The sequence below is a fragment of the Balaenoptera borealis genome (assembly GCF_965194805.1).
Source record: "Balaenoptera borealis genome assembly, chromosome: 3".
NCBI classification, from domain to species: domain Eukaryota; kingdom Metazoa; phylum Chordata; class Mammalia; order Artiodactyla; family Balaenopteridae; genus Balaenoptera; species Balaenoptera borealis.
Genome location: NC_138866.1, coordinates 136680112 through 136699191, shown reverse-complemented (window position 1 = coordinate 136699191; position 19080 = coordinate 136680112). Strand labels below are relative to the sequence as shown.

Below are 19080 nucleotides of genomic sequence, written 5' to 3'. Positions count from 1 at the left end.
TATTTTATGCATGACTGTAATACAAATATTTAACTTACTTTTTAAAAAAAAGTAGTTGATTTTCACATGATGATTTATTGAACCATTGATCACTTTCCATGTCTTTGAAATGCTTTCATTATCATATTGTTGGTTGAAACACAAACACACAAATACACACACACACTGAAAAACATTTACTTTAGAATCATAAATGTTTTTCTTTAATAATTCCATAAGTATATCCCCAAGTAACTTCCTTTTTTAATTATTGTAGCTTTATGTTTTAATATAATTGTAAAGTAAGTATGCCTTGACTAATGCATATTTTCAAGTATGTCTTACTATTCTCATCTATTTATTCTTCTAGATTAACCTTAGAATAATTTTACAAGTTTTAGAGCATTTCATTGGAACTTGTACTAACCATATAAACTAATTTGAAGGAATTGCTATCTCTTCCAGTCATTATACACCTTCCAGGAACAAAGGGACACAGGAATATTAATATATGCATATGTATTTATATATTTTGTACAAAATTTACTGAGTGCTTCTTTTACCTTCCTCTGTAAGTTTCTGTGGTTTAATCATAAGTTTACATATATTTCTACTTATGCTGTTTCTAAGAATTTAATGTGTTTTGGACTGCTGTGGAATCATATTCTTTTCTTTATTAATAGGTTTAATAGGTTCTGGATTCTTATTGATAATTTATAGGAAAGCTATTGGTTTTTCTGTACTTATCAGCTATTCTGTCATTTTGTAAAATGCCATTAGTTCTCAATATGTCAGTGATTTCCATGGAATTACTAGGTATATCATCACATTATTTTCAAATGACAGAGGTTTTTCTCTCATTCTACCAGATAAACATTATCTCCATTTAATGGATTAATATATTGACTAGAAGTTACAAAAATATTGAACAATTAACAAATGGTAGGAATTGTAGTCATGTTTCTGTCTCTAACAGGAATTGTTAAAAATTTTTCTCCATTTATTATTTAACTATGACTGGAATTTTTATCCTTTTTTGTTAAGAGAGCAATATTTTTTTTTAGTTTACTGGGTCCTGAATACTGATTTTGCTTGTTTGTATATTGATTTTTTTGTTTTTTGTTTAATTACTCAGCCATAAAAAGAAACAAAATTGAATTATTTGTAGTGAGGTGGATGGACCTAGAATCTGTCACACAGAGTGAAGTAAGTCGGAAACAAACAAATACCATATGCCAATATATATATATATATATATATATATATATATATATATATATGGAATCTAAAAAAAAAAAATGGTTCTGAAGAATCTAGGAGCAGGACAGGAATAAAGACACAGATGTAGAGAATGGACTTGAGGACATGGGGAGGGAGAAGGGTAAGCTGGGACAAAGTGAGAGAGTGACATGGACATATATACACTACCAAATGTAAAATCGATAGCTAGTGGGAAGCAGCCACATAGCACAGGGAGATCAGCTCGGTGCTCTGTGACCACCTAGAGGGTTGCGATAGGGAGGGTGGGAGTGAGATGCAAGAGGGAGGAGATATGGGGATATATGTATATGTAAGGCTGATTCACTTTGTCATAAAGCAGAAACTAACACACCATTGTAGAGCAATTATACTCCAATAAAGATGTCTAAAAAAGTAAATGTAATAAAAAGAAAACAAAATACAATAGAAAGATGAATAAATATTCAAACAATTTAAAAAAATGGATGGGTTTGGCTTCTGAGATACTGGTAGATTTTGTTTGTTCTTTAGGTGTATTTGTGTTTCCTAATATGAAACCTCCTATATATTCCTGGGGTACACACTATTTGGGAGTCAAAGATCACTATTTTAAGATATTATTATTTAATAGATTTAGAGTTTGACAAGTCTGTGGGAACATCTCACCCTGCCACTTGAATGGCAAGTGGTAACCATTGAATGGTAACCCTGAATAACCTATTTAACTTTTCTAAGCCTTAGTTCTGTCATTGACAAAGTGGGACTTTTAAAGCTGCAAGGATTACCTGAGATGATGCTTCTTAGCCCAGTACCTGACGTATAACAAGTGCACAATAAATAATGTAATAATGGTAGTGGTAATAGTTGTGGAATTAGCATTTTTCTTAGAACTTTTGTGGCTAAGATACAAGAATTCGTAGTTTTGTGTGTGTGTGTGTGTGTGTGTGTGTGTGTGTGTGTGTGTATGTGTGTGTCATCTCCCTCAGGTTTTGATAGCAGGATTGGGCTAGCTTCAGAAAAAGGATTTGCAGCATTTTGAATTTTTCCATATCTAGTATGGAATAACTTATTTTTAAATTTATTTTATTGAAGTATAGTTGATTTACAATGCTGTGTTAATTTCTGCTGTACAGCAAAGTGATTCAGTTATACATATATATATATACATTCTTTTTCATATTCTTTTCCATTATGGTTTATCACAGTTATTTATTTATGATATTTAATACAGTTCCCTGTGCTATACATAGGATCTTGTTGTTTATCCATTACATATATATAACAGTTTTCATCTACTAATCCCAAACTCCAAACTCCCAGTCCATCCTTTCCCTACCACACCCCTCCCCAACAATCACAAGTCTGTTCTCTATGTCTGTGAGTCAGTTTCTGTTTTGTAGATAATTTCATTTGTGTCATATTTTAGATTCCACATATAAGTGATATCATATGGTATTTGTCTTTCTCTTTCTGACTTACTTCACTTAGAATGATAATCTCTATGTCCATCCAGGTTGCTGCAAATGACATTATTTCATTCTTTTTTTACGGCTGAGTAATATTTCATTGTATATATGTACCACATTTTCTTTATCCATTCATCTGTCGATGGACAGTTAGGTTGTTTCCATGTCTTGGTTATTGTAAATACTGCTGCAATGAACATTGGGGTGCTTGTATCTTTTTGAATTATAGTTTTTTCCAAATATATGCCCAGGAGTGGGATTGCTGGATCATATGGCAACTCTATTTTTAGTTTTTTTGAGGAACCTCCATACTGTTTTCCATAGTGGCTGCACCAATTTACATTCCCATAGTATGGAATAACTTACATGGTATGGAAATTATAGATTCCATGGAAGCTTGACAGAACTCACTGGTTCTGTCAAGAATCATGGTTCCAGGACTTGATTTAGGTAATATTTTTTTTTTTTTAATGTTTAATGCTTATCTTCCTATCCATCAATGCTGATCAAATTTTTCTTGTGATGCCATCTCTTTGGTTCTGCCTTTTCTGCCTCCCTTTTCCCTATCTAAGGACACTTCTGATTACATTGGGCCCAAGCAGAAAAACCAGGATAATCTTTTCATTTTTTTTTTCAGGATAATCTTATTTTTAGGTCAGCTGATTAGCAACAATAACTCCATCTGCTACCTTAATTCCCTTTTGCAATGTTATATAACATATTCACAGGTTCTGGAGAGTAGGGTGTGGACATCTTTGGAGAACTTGGGAGGGCATTATTCTGCCTGCTCCACACAGGAAGAGTCAAGTATTCAAAAAGCAGCTGTTGAACACAGGAAGAACATGCAGAAGGATTACATGTGAAATAAGTGTAAGAATAAGCAGGAACTTCTGAGATAAAGAAGGCATGGAAGAACATTTCTAACAAAGGGAAAATTATATGCAAAGGAATGAAGCAAAGTGGAGACAGCAAGTATGATTAATTGACTGAGCACTGAATGATTCCACAGCTCTGAAATATTGTTTCTCTAGTAGCTAGTTTCTCCAGAATTAAGCCTGTGAACATGTAGATTTTATCCTTGGTACTCCTTAGACTCCTGTGTTGCATTCCATTCCCTTTCTTTCTGCCACATGAGAACTTCTCTAGTGTTACAAGAGGACAGGCCCTGGGGTCTCATGTGTTGAAAATAAGGCCATACAGGAAAAGGCTTGAGATTGCATTTACATACAGACCTTTGGGGGTTTCTGTCACCTTGACAGTGGCTACGGTGTGTATATTCTTGTCACATGTCCACACTATTCAAAGGCAGTGATGACAGAAAATAACAAGTACGAGAGGAAGTCACTGAGGTGGCAATAAAAAGACACATACACACACACACACACACACACACACACACACACACACACGAATGTATACAGATATCTAATAGAGCTTATGACAAAGCAAATATAATCTGCTGGAAGACTTTCAAGTCCCTGTGACACCTGTGTGTTTCACTGCCACCTAAGTGCGTTAAGAAACTCAAACTGCGAACTCTACTGTACACATAATCCTAAACTTGATTTGTAAGGTTATAATACCCATCAGCACCCTTACATTAAGAAATTCTGAAAATGAAGAGCAAACAGACAATGTAAAAACTGTGTGAAAATTTAAAGAAACAAGAAATGCTTTTATTGGTTGCATTAGTTACAGTGACTGATGTAAGCAAAGCTATCTGTGTCACATATATATATGCCTGAAACAAAAATGAAATGGTACTAGGGAGGTAGGGCTGGGCCCCTGGGAATCAACATTTTGGTTCTCTCAGATGCGTCCTGAGGGTTTGCTCTTTGTTTTCTTATGACCATGAATTTTCTTTGTTAATTGAGCCTTGAGTTCTATTGTACTTGAATCCAGTTTTCATGATGACTCATCACCATCCTTCACCTACCTAAGTCTGTTCTAACTCCCTATCCATGCCAAAGCCAAAATGTCCACCACGTGGAAGGGGGATTTTAAACAGTCTTTCCAAGTATTTTATATGTGAATACCCTATGAATAAGATAAAGAGTTTATTCTTAATTAACCTGTGCTGTTAAACATTGCTTCTTGCACATGACACAGCTCTGAGACTGACTCCACAGATCTATGAATGTATAGAAGATAAAACTTAAGACAAATATCTCCATCACCATCATTTCTGCTCCTTGTGTGGGGCCAGCAATAAGCCCCTATATAGCTCCAGCATGTGGGACTCCAGTTCAACTAAGTGCCAAGAGCCCAGATAAAATTAAAATTCCTGGCATTGAATTGACCTTCTACCGTATTCCCAGTTATTTTGTAATCAACCATGTTTAACCATCCATTTAGCCACCTGAAAGACTTAAAAATACTTATGTTCATGTTAATGTCATGTCATTGTAGATTCACCCAAAAAGTAGAGGCTTGCCATGTTAAACTTTCTTTTGGAAAATTTCCATGTAAAGACATTGAAAAAATTAATAAACTAACCCAGCTTTCCTTTTCACTTGCTCCAGCCTTCCTTTTTCTTGTCTTCCCTCTTGACCCCATTGTCAAAGGTCTACTGTGTCCCAGGCACTGTGGTGTGTGCTAGGGATCTACACAAAGACTGATGACATACAGAACGTTATTGTCAGGGTTCTGCACTTTGAATTTTTATGATGCAGAATCTCGAGACCTAAGAAAGCAAAGAACCAAAAACACTGTGGAGAGGTGAGGAAATCACTTAGGACAGTAAGACATAAAGTTATGATAGTTTGCCAGAGGAGAAATACAGAGAAAAAGGAATTATGTTGGATGGAGAAACATGAAAAAAAAAGGAAGAAAATTTTGGAGCTAAGAGGTGCTAGCGTTAACTCTGGAGTCTAAAGCACATCAATAGTTGAGGAAAGGGGATTTTTAAAAGTGTTTCCAAGTACTTCATATGTGGATCCCCTGTGAATGAAATAAGGAGTTTCTTTTTCATTAATTTGTACTTTTAAACTTTGCCTCTTGCACATGACTTTATAGGTCTATAAAAGATACAACTAAAGTAAAAGTATCTGGATGGTCTATGACATATGCTATCCATTATACTTTAAAAGTCTTTTTGAACAAATATAGCTACAGCAAATAATATCACTTATCATCATTAATTGCTTGAAATATGTAGGGTCTAACTTCACTTATTTTTAACAAAATGCTTATAAATTTTGTTTGCCCTGTTGAACCTAATATGGACAAAGGTATTTTTGAGATTTATTCCTCCCAACTTTGTGTGTGTGTATGTGTGTTTGAGATTATGGTCTCAGAATCAAGAAATAGCTTGAGTATTTAACCAACTCAGAATACAAGATTATATGGATTCAATTCTACTCATGATAGCTTTATGACAAAGTACTTTGCATCAGCCCATGATAGGTATGCATGTGTCAGCTCCCTTCTCAACAGACAGTAGTATTAAGATACAAGTTTTCTCCCCTTGGCATTATTTTTCCTAAGGCTTACTTGAAAAAAACAAAATAAAATAAAACACAAACAATAAACATCTGGCTTCACCTCAGTTGTCTATTTCTCTGCTTCTCCCATTTTCTATTACCAACTTTCACTTTCCTTTTTCTAGCTAGCCAACAGGAATGGATATAATGAGTGATATTCTTATGGGTAAAAGTGAGGTATACAAATACAAACTCACACGTGATGGGTGTCCAATATCCCTTGAACACAGGCAATAGGAATTTCCCCTGACACACCATTTCTGCCTCCTCTGGGTGAAAAGGAACTACTGTTCATTTCAGGGAGTTTATTTCTGTCCTGCACCATTAAAGATGGTGTCTGCTTGACCTAGATGGGACTCAACACAGTCTCAGAGGGTGGGCGAGATTTCCCGCACTGGGACAGCTCCACACAGAAAGCTGACACCTTCCTTCCTGGGAGGAGGGGTAGGGAACACTTTCCTGAGAACAATTGTGCTTTTCAAAGGTGCAAAGGTCTGGCAGGGGGAGAAAATGGGGGCGCAGGGGCGGGTGATATTGAAAACAATGTATTTTTCCTTTCCTGTCAATCACTTTGCCCTGAGGTTTCTCACCCATTGGATCAATGGCATTAATTGTTTCAGGGGGACAGCAAATGCCATCTAGGACAAAGAAGTCATTGGTCAGCTTGAATTTCACACTAACTTTTTTTTTTTTTTTTTAAGTCCATGGCCTTAAAAGACTAGCTTTGTCGAGCAAATAAAAGATTTCTAAATTTCAAAAACTTCCTTCTACATATCCCTAGCAGAGCTTGGGGGTTTGATCACAGAGGTTCACTGTAAGCCATCAAAACCTAAAGGAAGTCCCCAATAAACAGAAAGAGAGAGGCTCCCAGGCCTGAGGAACTTGGAGTAATTAAGGGAGAACAAACCTAAGGCTTGGATATTATTTGAGTCCTTTCAGGAACAGGATCCTACGTTCCAGGCGTTCGGTCCAGAGTCTGCAGAAGCAAGAAAATAGAAATTCCAGATACGACGATGAGGCAACTAAAACCAGAAGTGGCAGGTACCTCACTTCTCCTTTGGACCTTAGGAGTTTGTCTCTGTTCCTGTAGTCCACGCAAGGGTAAGGAGACCCTAAACTAGGATTGGGAGGGGAAAACGCCTTTGATGGCTAAATGTAGAGGATGAGGGAGAGACAGGATTCTAAGGTATTGTATGCCAGGTCGGATACAACAATCACTCAGTGAATACGAGGGGAGAAACCACCTTGGCTTGTGTTGCATGTGAAGAGTCTGAGTGACATTCAGACATAAACACTTAAGCAGTTAGACAGCCATGCCTGAGGCTGAAGGGACAGCTTAGAGCTGAAAACACAGATGACTTTTACCACCTTTGGCAGCCCATATGATGCTAGTGGGTTACAACCTAGAGTCACAGATCTAGCATCACCTGGAAAAGTTGTGAAAATACAGATTACTGGGCCCAACCTCTAGTGATTCTCTCTCAGCAGAGCAGTGTGATGACCAGGAATCTGCATGGTTAGAAAGCACTGTGAGGAATTATTCTGATGTGTGCCTAGTTTTGAAAACCAATGGATTGGCTCACATTGGCAGGTGTGGAGAGTGAGAAAAACAAATGGCTAAGCACTGATCTTGGTGGAACCCAGCACTAGAGAGAGAGAAAGAGCTTCCAGACAGAGGAGCCTGTGAAGGAGACTATAAAAGAACGATCAGACAGGTTGATGGGGAAGCAACAGAGAGAGATGTCAGAGAGTGAGGCTTTTTATTCTCCTTTTGTACCACAAGTCCCCACTACATTATCATTTCCCCAGTATTATTTTCTCAAAGATAAAAATGTTCCTTTTCTATAGACTACTTCTCTATAGACTATTTTTTTATGGTATCCTACTGAGTGAAAAAAAGCATTTTATTAAAAGCAGTAATTTGTTACTGCTCTAAATGATCTTCTAGAGTTTCTAAAACACAGTGTCTTCTTGATAAAGCTGGCCTAACAGTGAATTATTAGGCTGCTGGAAGTCCTGGCCAATGAACAAAGACATAAAACATAATGTGCCTAAGTTGGCTAATGCAAAGTGCTGGGGTGTATTTGCTAATTAGCATGCTGCTGTTAGCAATTTTCCATTTCTTTGTTTCTTTTGGTGGTTTCTGTTACAAAGAAAAAATTATGCATTACTTGCAAAAAATTTTTTTGAGGATCAAAACAAAGCACATACCTTTGTGCAGGCAGAATTTACACTATGACGTGCTGAGATATCTCTGTGCATCACCAGCAAGGTAATGTTCATTGAATGACCCCTAGGCAAAAGTCTCAGGCAGAATCAGAGTGCATGAATGATGAGGCATTTTATTTTTACTCTTTCCCACTTTCTCAGGTCATGCCTAGGCTTTCCCAGCTAATGTGATCTGAAAGAGAGGAAATGAAGGCATTGGCCATAAACCCACAGCCGCCTCCACACCTGGGTTTGCACACACCTGAGTGAGGCTCTCACCTACTCTGTCCTTCCTGTTGAAGACATCTGAGAGAAACCTTGGAGGACCACAGAAGCATCCAATATGTTGTCATTGAAAAGCTGTTAGGGATTTCACAGCTGACAGCGGTGCATTTAATTACTGAAATATTAAACGGAAGGCCCCCCTCCTAAAAAAGCAAGAAGATAAATTCATGTGAAAATCAGAGGTACAATTAGGTCACCTTGCTCACTTCTGCAATCAATTTGAAATATTCAAACTCAAGGGGCAAGGAAACTTAATTGCCTAGGGTACCTGCTTTAAGTTGAACCTGAAATATGAAGCCAACTGTGTTTTCTGTTCCTGCACTAGTTGCTGGGAACAACAGTCTCAGCCTTCTGTTATTTTGCATTTTTGTTTCAGGTCCAAAGGTTTTTTTTCTGAAATTAGACTGTAAACCTACAAGAGCATATCTGAGAGATTTCTGAAGGGGAAATAAATATGGGGGGGGGGCGGTGGGCAGGGGATAGTTTAGATGACTAGGAGGGCTACATTTTGAGACCTGCAGTTTTCTGCATGAATTTTTTTTAGTTTTGGAACCAGGTTGTAGAAATTTCCTCTCTCAGCTTGGTCAGAGAGAAGACCAGCAGCTGGCATATTTTCTATTTTTGTGGTTATGTCCTCAAAAGGCATTTCTATTTGACCACAATAATAATAAAATAATAAATGCAACTTATAGAGCTTTCACTGTTTGTCAGGCATTATACTTAAAAACTTTATTTTTTTCCTATTTTATCTCCATAATATATCTATGAGATAGATACCACTTTAGAGAAGGGAAAACTGAGTCACAGATAAGTAATTCACATTCTCCAAATAACATGGCTAGAAAGTGGGTGAGCCAGGTTACAAACCAAGAAAAACACTCATCTTGAAACTATATTCATATATATTTCTTAATTGGTCATTTTGCTCTTTTAAAAGATTTTATAAAAGGAGATAAAAAGGTTGGTAACTTTATCTACCTTTTTCTATTTTTATATTTATAGGATGTCCATATTTTGTTAATTGAACAGAATGAGAAAAATCAACTTTTGGCAACATCTCCCTGTCAAGCACTTTCACTTTCTTATGCAGAGAACATCCCGCCTGAACCATGTTATCTGTCCATGCATTTGCTCCTTCTGCTAAAGGAGGCAGAGAGAGGGAAGGGGTCCTTTTTCATTTGCCCTTGTATACTTAGTGTATTAATCAGGTTTCTCCAGAGACACAGAACCAATAGGATATTAAAGGATATTTATTATGAGAAATTAGCTCATGTGATTATGGAGGTTGGGAAGTCCCACAGTCTGCTGTCTACAAGCTAAAGACCCAGGAGATTGGTGGTGTAATCCAGTCTGAGTCTGAAGGCCTGAGAACCAGGGAGCAAATGCTGTAAATCTCAGTCTAAGGGCAAAAGAGGGTGAGGTGAGTTGTCCTATTCAAGCAGTGAGGCAGGAAAATGGGAGCAAAGTCCTCCCTCTGCTATCTTCTGTTCTACTCAGGCCCTCAACAGATTTTATGTGCCCACATTAGGGAGGGTGATTTATTTTACTGAGTCCACCAATTCAAATGCTCATCTCATCAGGAAACACCCTCACAATCACCCCCAGAAGTAATATTTAATCTGGGTATCCTGTGGGCCATTCAAGTTGACACATAAAATTAACTATCACACCCAGATTGGTAACTTTTTTTCAGTTTCTACTCAATAAGTATTTCTGAAACTGAATCCAAATCCTTCAGCTGCAAAGGATGGACTCTAATAATGTTTGACTTTTTTTTATGCTGCCTGTGATTGGCTGAAGATATTTACCCATGTGGATACCAAGCACGTGGCTCCGGGTCAGTCAGGAAGACCGATATTGAGGAACGTTTATGATGGGGACCTGCCTCTACAGAATCAATTCAGAAGCACACAGTTCTTTTAGTCTTCCTGGATCTCTGTTATGGAAAAAATTGATCTTGAAGGTAAGCTGCTCTAAAGAGATGATAAAGACCCATTTGTTCAGATTAAGGCTATAGGACTCTTTCCATATTTCCCATATACTGTTGAATTCTATGTATGTGTTATATACATACATATATGAAACATACATCTATATATAGAGAGAGATATATAAAACATATATCTCCACATGGTCCCACTTCTTCAAAATGACATTTAACATTCTCCCATGTATAAACCAAGCAATTAACTCAGGCTCTAGAACCAGAATGGCATAGTGGTTAGTAATAGTCTCTAGGTTCAAATTTCCTAGGTCTAGATATCAGTTCTGCCATATACTAGCTGTGTGAATTGTGCACCTCAGTTTCCCAGTCTGCACACAGATAATATATCCAAAGGTCACATACTCACTAATCCATAGAGCTGAGATTTAAACCATGTGTCTTTACTAATTACATTAAGTGTCAATTTTTTTGTCAGTTCATCTACTTGAAGACCTGGACTTGATCTTATTTTTCTTTTAATTCTCAGAAACTAGCACATAGTAAATGCTCAGTAAATTTATGTTGAATAGATTTTGATTACTGTCAAAATTTGGCCTATCATGGGAAAAAATTCTAACAAAATAGTATCTTATGGTCCTATAGGCCAAGATAGTTTCCAAGATAAAGCAACCATCAAAGTTTAGTTATTGAAAATTATATTTTCTTCCAATATAACTAAAGAAAAGTATACAATGGCATGTTGAGGTTAATTTGAAGGCCAGAAGACTACAAACATGTGAAAAATGTTAACATGACATTTTTAGACTTATTAGAAACAGTCTAAATAATTACAGCAGTCAAATTACTGGTGGCTTTTGGCTCCTATCCAGGATAAAGGTCATGACCCAACATACCAGGACCCTGCGTGATACAAGTGATTGACAGAAAGAGGAAATAGATTGATACCTTTCACGTGGGAATCACAGCTTGTTGCAAGTATAAGCAAAACACATATCTGGATTTTATGAGAAAAGTTCATTGTGTCCTCATTCAAATTCTTTGTTCCCAAAGTTGTTTAATTGTGATTTATTTATGTGTGTGTGATAAAACAGCTGAGTACCATAATAAAATACAGGTCACTCACCACTGTGTAAAATAATCACTGGATATGTCTTTGCTTTCTTTTCATAGAAGTATCTATTGGATATTTGGCTCCAGGCAAAGAGGAAGCTCTTTCTCAAATGGATTTTTTTCCCAAACTCTACATAGGAAATTATTAATTTTTGAGTCTGTAGATAATTATTTACAGTCCATCCATGGGTCCACTGGTGTACCAATTACCCAACACGCAGGGAGTAAGAAAAGGGGTAGTTTTATTTAGTGGGGCTTTATTCGGAGGCAGATGACATACTTCTCAGCTTCAATTCCATGACTCAGGAAAAAGTTTAGGGATTCACAAGAAGCTAAGGACTCATTTATCAGCAAAGTTCACTTTGTTTTCAGGTGCGGTATATATAACATTTGGAAGCTATTTTGTTGTAAGGTAGAACTTAGTAACCTGCACATTAAATTCACCTGGGGAGCTTTTAAAAGCTCACCACTCCTCCAACCAATTGGGTGGGGCCAAGGCATCAGTATTTTATCTAGCCCTCAGGTGATTCCAATGTCAGCCGGTGCTGAGCACCATTGTTAGGTCATAATCTTTATACAGACTTATATTACGTACACTTTATGAATTATTGATGTTCTTTATCACCATCATCTTTAGACTTTTTGAAAACAAAATTTATATTGCTCCACTTGCTATTAAAGACTAAAGAGGTTATTTTTAACTTGAAATATATAATCTGAATCAATTTCCGTTTCAAACCTCCTTTGAATACAGAAAAAAACTGATCATATTCATATTTTGAAATATTTTCATTCAATATATTCTCATACTAAATGAGAGAAAACTCTTTGAGGAGCCCATCAGAATATGAGATACTGGGTGTTCTTATTCACTTTTATCAAATAAATATTTTTTGAGTTCCTGTTACATTCCTAGTAATAAGATGCCTGAATAGTGCATCACAATCAGTGGGAAAACCAGTGTGTGTACAATAACTATACTACTTTGAGATAATTGCACTATTCAAGTGCTATGAGGTATGATCAAAGGGTAATGACAAAGTCTCTAGGGAGGAATCAACCTTGTGCTAGAGCATGGAGGGTACTCAGAAGGATCCCATGTGGGCAAGCAGCTGAGCTTATGAACAAAAGCAAGTTCCTAGACAAGTGAAATTTATATTGTTTGGGGGCTTAGGACACAGTCTGGTAGGGCTAGATCACTAAGGTGTTTTACCACTAGCCCTACTGTGAAAGAAGGGCTTATCTTTCCAGCGGCTCAAAAGAAGTGGGCATGAGACACACAAATTTAATTTTTAAAAAAGATTTTCCAGTGATAGTAATGAAGACTGACCAAATTCAGAACTATTTCTGGCTATTTATATTCATATATTTTCTTTATTTTATAAAATATGGCAAATTTTTTTCAAATCATTGATTCTTCAGGGCATCTTTCTATAATTTTATGAACATGTAATGATACTTACTATAGTTAGATTTTCTTGAAATAATACATTACACAAAGGCTAATAGTTCCAGAGGACATGTACTAATGCAGTACTCATTAGACCATAAAGACCAAGTGGAAACGATTTTTTTCATAAGTTTATATTTTATTGCATCCACAGGCATTTCTGTTTTGAAGAGGAAACTTTAGGTAAAAATATGATTAATTTTCATGCCATCCCAGGATGCCAGATGAAGAGAAGTTTTCCCCAATTTTAAAGGGAATGGAGCACACAGATGTTTAGGTCATGGTGACAGGAAGAAAGTATTCCTGACCTGCTCTAGGTTACTTTTCTCCAGATTGTCAAAATGGCTTCTCAAAGGATTCCAGGGTGGGCACCAATCCAGAGCATTCCTCTCTATTTATATGCAGACCTGGTCCTGTAGACAGACTCCATATTCTCTTATTGTGTCACAGAAAACCCCATCCTAGCTATGTTCCTGAGAAGACTCCTGGAATAATTTAGGAGTGTTTGCTTGGAACCCAGAAGGGAGATTCAAAACACAAATAATCTACAATGAAGTCTCCTAACAATAAGTTACACACTTCATACAAAGGAAAGAAACATCTTGGATGAGTGGAGTAAACTTCGAACTAGAAACCAAGAAGCAAGCATTGAGGTCCTGTCACATACTAGTTAGATGACCCAGGGAAGTCACTCGGTGTGAATGACACACTTGAAACTCATGCTCCTTAACTCAAGATAAAGAAAGTAATGTTTTCTTTTTTGTACTCACAGGATTAGGAGAACAAAATCAAAGCAGAAGGATCTTAAAGCCTGAAATATGTTGACAAATGTGAACCACAGACATTCTTTTGCTATTGTTATTGTTTGGATTTTACAATATGTCAAAGGAACCTCTCCTTAAGGTGGAAATGTTGGAACCAGTAGAAAAATACAGGTAAGCAAAAAGAAATTCCTAGAGAGAAGTCATGTAAAATTTTAAGTTGTCTCTCTGAATTACCTTTTATGTAATGAGGTGATGAATTAGAAATAATTTTATATCTGGAGATTCTAGTTTTCAAAATAATTTTGCTATGTTTTTAAAAAGTTTCCATAAATATAAAGACTGCATGTTATTTCAATTTATAGATGCCTCACTTATAATTTTTAGCTTTTATGCATAAAACTTTGTCTGGATTTCAAAATTTTTAATCAGTGATATGTAAGAATGACATTATTGGATCAAAATATATAAGCACCATCAAAGCTTTTGATTCATAATTCCAAGCTAATTTCTTAAAAGCTGCACTAATTTATAACCCCATCATCAGCGTGTGAGTGAATCTGTTTCAGCATTGCTTGTCAACATTGCATATTTAGATGTTTAAAAATTAATGTTCTCATTTTTTTCCTTTGCAATTATTTAGTAACTTATGAATCTGGTTTTATTTTAGTTATTTCTATTCTTCTCCTCTGACTAGTCTCTTCATTCCATTTCCCATTTACTTATTCATTCATTTCTAAAGATTTGTGTAGCTTATTAAAATATTAAGACCACTAACTTTTTAGATATTTTACTTGCACAGAATAATTTCTTCCAGTTTTATAAAGTCTTTTAATTTGTTTTATGCTATTTTTCACTGTAGACAAAAATTTTCTCTTAATTTTGTCAAAATGATAACACTTTTCTTTTATGAGCTCTCCCATTGGAAAGCAATGTTATTACTCTTTGGAACTGAAATAAAGCTTACACTATCCACACACACAATTCTGCCCAAACTTCATTCAGTCAACAGATAGTCATTGAAAGATTCATATAGGCCAGGCAAATAAGTTAAATCCTGGCTGACCTAAACACAAATAATGTATTTTGAAGCAAATGTTACCTTCTGGTTGGAAAGGAAGGCAGATTTAAGGCTAGAGTTGGATTTCTTCATTTATAAAGTCCTCATTATGTCCAGCAGTCTCCAAGCAAAGACTTTCTTTCACTACGTAAAATAACGATTACAATTAGATGAGAAACTTAAAGTCAAACTGACAGATTCAAAATGAGTCTTACAAATAGATTTTTATTTTATTATTTCTGAAGCATGTTGCAGAGATAATAATCATAAAAGTGAAGCCACTGGATTTTCTAAATCTAGAATTTTAAGAATATAAAATAATTTTTTTTTAAATCTAGGATTTTAAGAAACTAGGTGAGAATGTCTAATATGACAATATTTTATTTATCCAGAATCCACACACCCCCCCTTTTTAATAAAAACACAAAGTATATTACTTTGGAATTGCAATTGCCCATACCCAACAGATCAGGCATGGTTGACTAGAGCCAGTAATTATAATATCATTCTTTTTTGGCAAACAATGTTTATTTCTCAGTTTCCCTTGAAGTGAAGAGTGCACATGCCACCATTTCTGGACTGTGAAGTATAAGAGAAGAAGATGTTTCTGAGAAGGAGAAACCTTTTTGTTCCAATTCTGTCCTTCCCTGATTAAGGTACTGGTGACAAGATGGAATACCTAGATTGTGGCACACACATTGGCATCAGGAAAAAGAGACCAAGAGAACAGCAGGAGCACATAAAGTCACTGGAGATGGCATCAATGGTGGGATTACCTACCGCCAAGAGTATGTCCATCTCTTTGTGGTTTTAAGATGCTGAGTTGATTCATAAAAATCAATAAAGAAGATATCAACAAGATATATGAAATTAACTAATAAACTAGGTATGAAAAAATGATAATACAAAAATTTGAAAAACAATGGAGAAATCACAGTGAGCACAAAGCTATGAGGCATCACATAAAGAAGAAAGTAGGCAACAAGCCATAGTGGGAAGCTAAGTTTTTCACATCAGGGGAAATTGCCATTGACCAGGAAATATGCAGGAGAAGTCTGTCACAGAAGCTGAATACAGAATCAGAGTTTGCCAAACATTTGAGAAAGGCTGCTTACATGAAAGAGAAAGAGCAAATCCGAAGATAAGAAAAATTTATACCCAGGATAACAAAGGTAATGGAGCAAATGCACCCCCCCAAAATCCTTAAATTAGGAGCTGTAAAGTGTGGGATGACTGTCATTAAAAGAAAAAAGTATGTGATGAAGCAAGTGATGATAAAAAGAATAAAATAGAGATTTTGCAAATAAAAATATGTTCTATAATGATTACTATCTATAATTGTATAAATAATCATGTCTAAATAATTATTTATATGTACTGAATAGCAAGTATAGTATTGAACAGCAAATCGTAAAGATCTAAAGCTAAACTGGGAAACGTTTGTGGATTACAGAACAAACAGACAAAATAGAAACAGAAGTGTGAACTAAAATCTAAATGTTTTAAAGATAGATACAAAATTTCTAACATCCTTCTAAAAACATTTGTATGTTGAGTAAAGAAAGAATGAGGAAGAAGACTATTTGAAATATCCCAGAACTGTTACATAAATAATAATATATATACATACATAAATGACATATATTCTCAAACAGACTGAGTACACAGACTACTGAGCAGGATAAATTTAACCAAAAACAAACCAAAAACTCACACTGAAACACAATGAAATGAAACTTCATTATATTAATACTGAAGGAAAAATATTCTTAAAAGATGCCAGAAGAAAAAGAATGGTTATTTACAAGGGAATGGAAATCATTTTGACACCAGATTTCTCATCAGCAGTGCTGAATACAAGAACACAACAAAGTAACATCTTCCAAGTTCTGAGAAAAATATTTTGAACCGAGCATGCTATATTCAGCCAAACCATCCAAACCACAATTTAAGAAGGAAGGGAATAATAAAGACATTTTTCAGACATAGAAACTTTACAGTTTATAGACCTACTCTGAAAGAACTATAAGAAAAGTTACTCCATGATAAAAATGGAAGAAGGGATATTCATGAATTATTTTAAATAAAAATATAAAACAATATCATGTTTTTATCAATTGCAAAATTTATTCCACAATGTTAATCTAAAGAGTAGAATACATATGAAAGGTGTGGGGTGAGCAAAGAGAGGACAAGTTTACTCAGATGTAAGATATATATACTGATAAATTCAAGACTAAAAATTATATTTAAGACACTAGAGGTACTTAAGTAGTTAGACAATATAAAGAAAAGGTTAGGAAGAATACTGTCCAAATCCACAATAGTGTTATATCTGAGGGAGGACACTGGAATATATTTTGATAGAGAATCGGGAATATTGATCAAATTAAATTTAACTACAATGCTTTAGTTATTAAAAGGGAGATGGATTCATGCATTTTAATAAAAATTAATAAAAATTGAAAGCAGGGTATATGCATGATAAGAAAGAAGAAGAAGAAAAACCTGCATCATCCATAATCCCTTTGTAACCAAGCAGGACCCTATGAGGCCTTCCCAGGTCTGACACCCCCCCACCCCACCGCCGCCTACTGCCATGCCCTCCACCTTCCTCTTAGCTGTAGAAAAGCTTTAGCCAAAGAATAAATTTAATCAGAGAAATGAGAAACTGCAGAAACAAAAGAAAATAATCAAATAAGACAAAATTATAATAGTTTAGCAATGAAACAAAGTCAAGGACCTTTATTTCCTCCTCAAGGGCTATAGATAATATTCTAAGCCATGTCTTTTGAACTGTTTTACAGATACTGAAACTCCCTCCAGGTGGAAGAAGTTAACTACATGATAACCAGACAGTAACCACAACATAAGCTGCTCGTGCTTGAACAATTCTAGGAACTGGCCTCAAGAAAATGAGAACAAACCAACCCTGAAACTAAAGATTAACTGTACTTAAAACAATCAAGAAGATGCTGATCAGAAAACCTATGACTAATTTCAAGATGATTGTCAGAGCTGACTGTGCTGTTCTGCACGTAGCCCTCTCCCTTCGCCTATACACCCCTGAAATTCCCCTTTAAAAGCTCTTGCCCCTGATAGGCAGTGAGGTTGGTTCTTTGGGGCATGAGTCTACCTTCTCCCCAGGATGGCTGGATTTCTCAATAAAGCTACCTTTCCTTTCATCCAACACTTGTCTCTCAGTATTGGATTCTTGAGTGACAAGCTGCCGAACCTGAGTTTGGTAACACATCCATAAAATTAAAAAAACACCCCTGATACTTGGGAAGTATTTTCTTCCAGGGTCTTTGTATAGTTTCATCTAATTGTGATCTGAATGACTGAAAAAATGTTGCCAGACTTTTCTGTTTATCATTATAATATTAAGTTGTATTTCCATACCACCTACTTTTAACATAGAAAATTTCTATTTTATTAGTGGGCATCATCCCTTGAATCTCAAAACTCATCAATTTAGCCAACCACACTAGTTGCAGAAACTCCACATTTTTTCTAGAACAAAATCCTGTTGAGCTGGTACCCTCCGCTTCAGTTCAAACATGCCTCAGTCACCAACAACTCAAGTTCTGAGCCTCAGTCTTACCAGATGGCTTCACAGCATTTGATGTAATGACTCCAGATTTTGTTCTCTAGCACCATCTCTGAAATGAACTTGCATATATATAGCTTCCTCTTCTGAATCTCCACTTGAGCATCCGTAAATCATATCAAACATAATATATTTTAAAGTCAGCCTTTTGATTTCCAGCCCAATAAACCAATCTCCCTTAATTTCACCTGTCTCAGTAAATGGCTCAACTCCATTCACCCAATTGCTCAGGACAAAAGCCTCATAGTTCTGACAATTCCTCTCTCTCACACCCCATCCTGAATCACATGATCCAGGATGCCACAATAAACACCCAATCCAAGCCCCTGTCATCACTCATCTGGAAGGCTGCAAGAGTGTCAACCTTGTCTCCCAGCTTCTATTTCTGTCTCCTGTCAATTGTCAATCTATGTTCCATGCAGCACAGTGTTCCTCTTAATATAAAAATGTTATCATGTCATCCCCCCCTTCTGCTAAAAATTCTC

The 19080-nt window shown here is 35.9% G+C and overlaps 1 long non-coding RNA gene across 4 annotated transcripts; it reads left to right on the top strand.

Moving 5' to 3' along the window:
* Positions 1–4081: 4081 nt before the first annotated feature.
* LOC309626428 lies at positions 4082–18175 on the top strand. Of its 4 annotated transcripts, none has more exons than XR_014243185.1 (4): positions 4082–7207; positions 10460–10622; positions 13937–14099; positions 17793–18175. It is a non-coding gene; the product is annotated as an uncharacterized lncRNA (long non-coding RNA). The 4 variants fall into 4 exon arrangements; XR_014243186.1 differs by having other exon boundaries at positions 11474–14099; XR_014243187.1 differs by having other exon boundaries at positions 10460–11579.
* Positions 18176–19080: the final 905 nt, after the last annotated feature.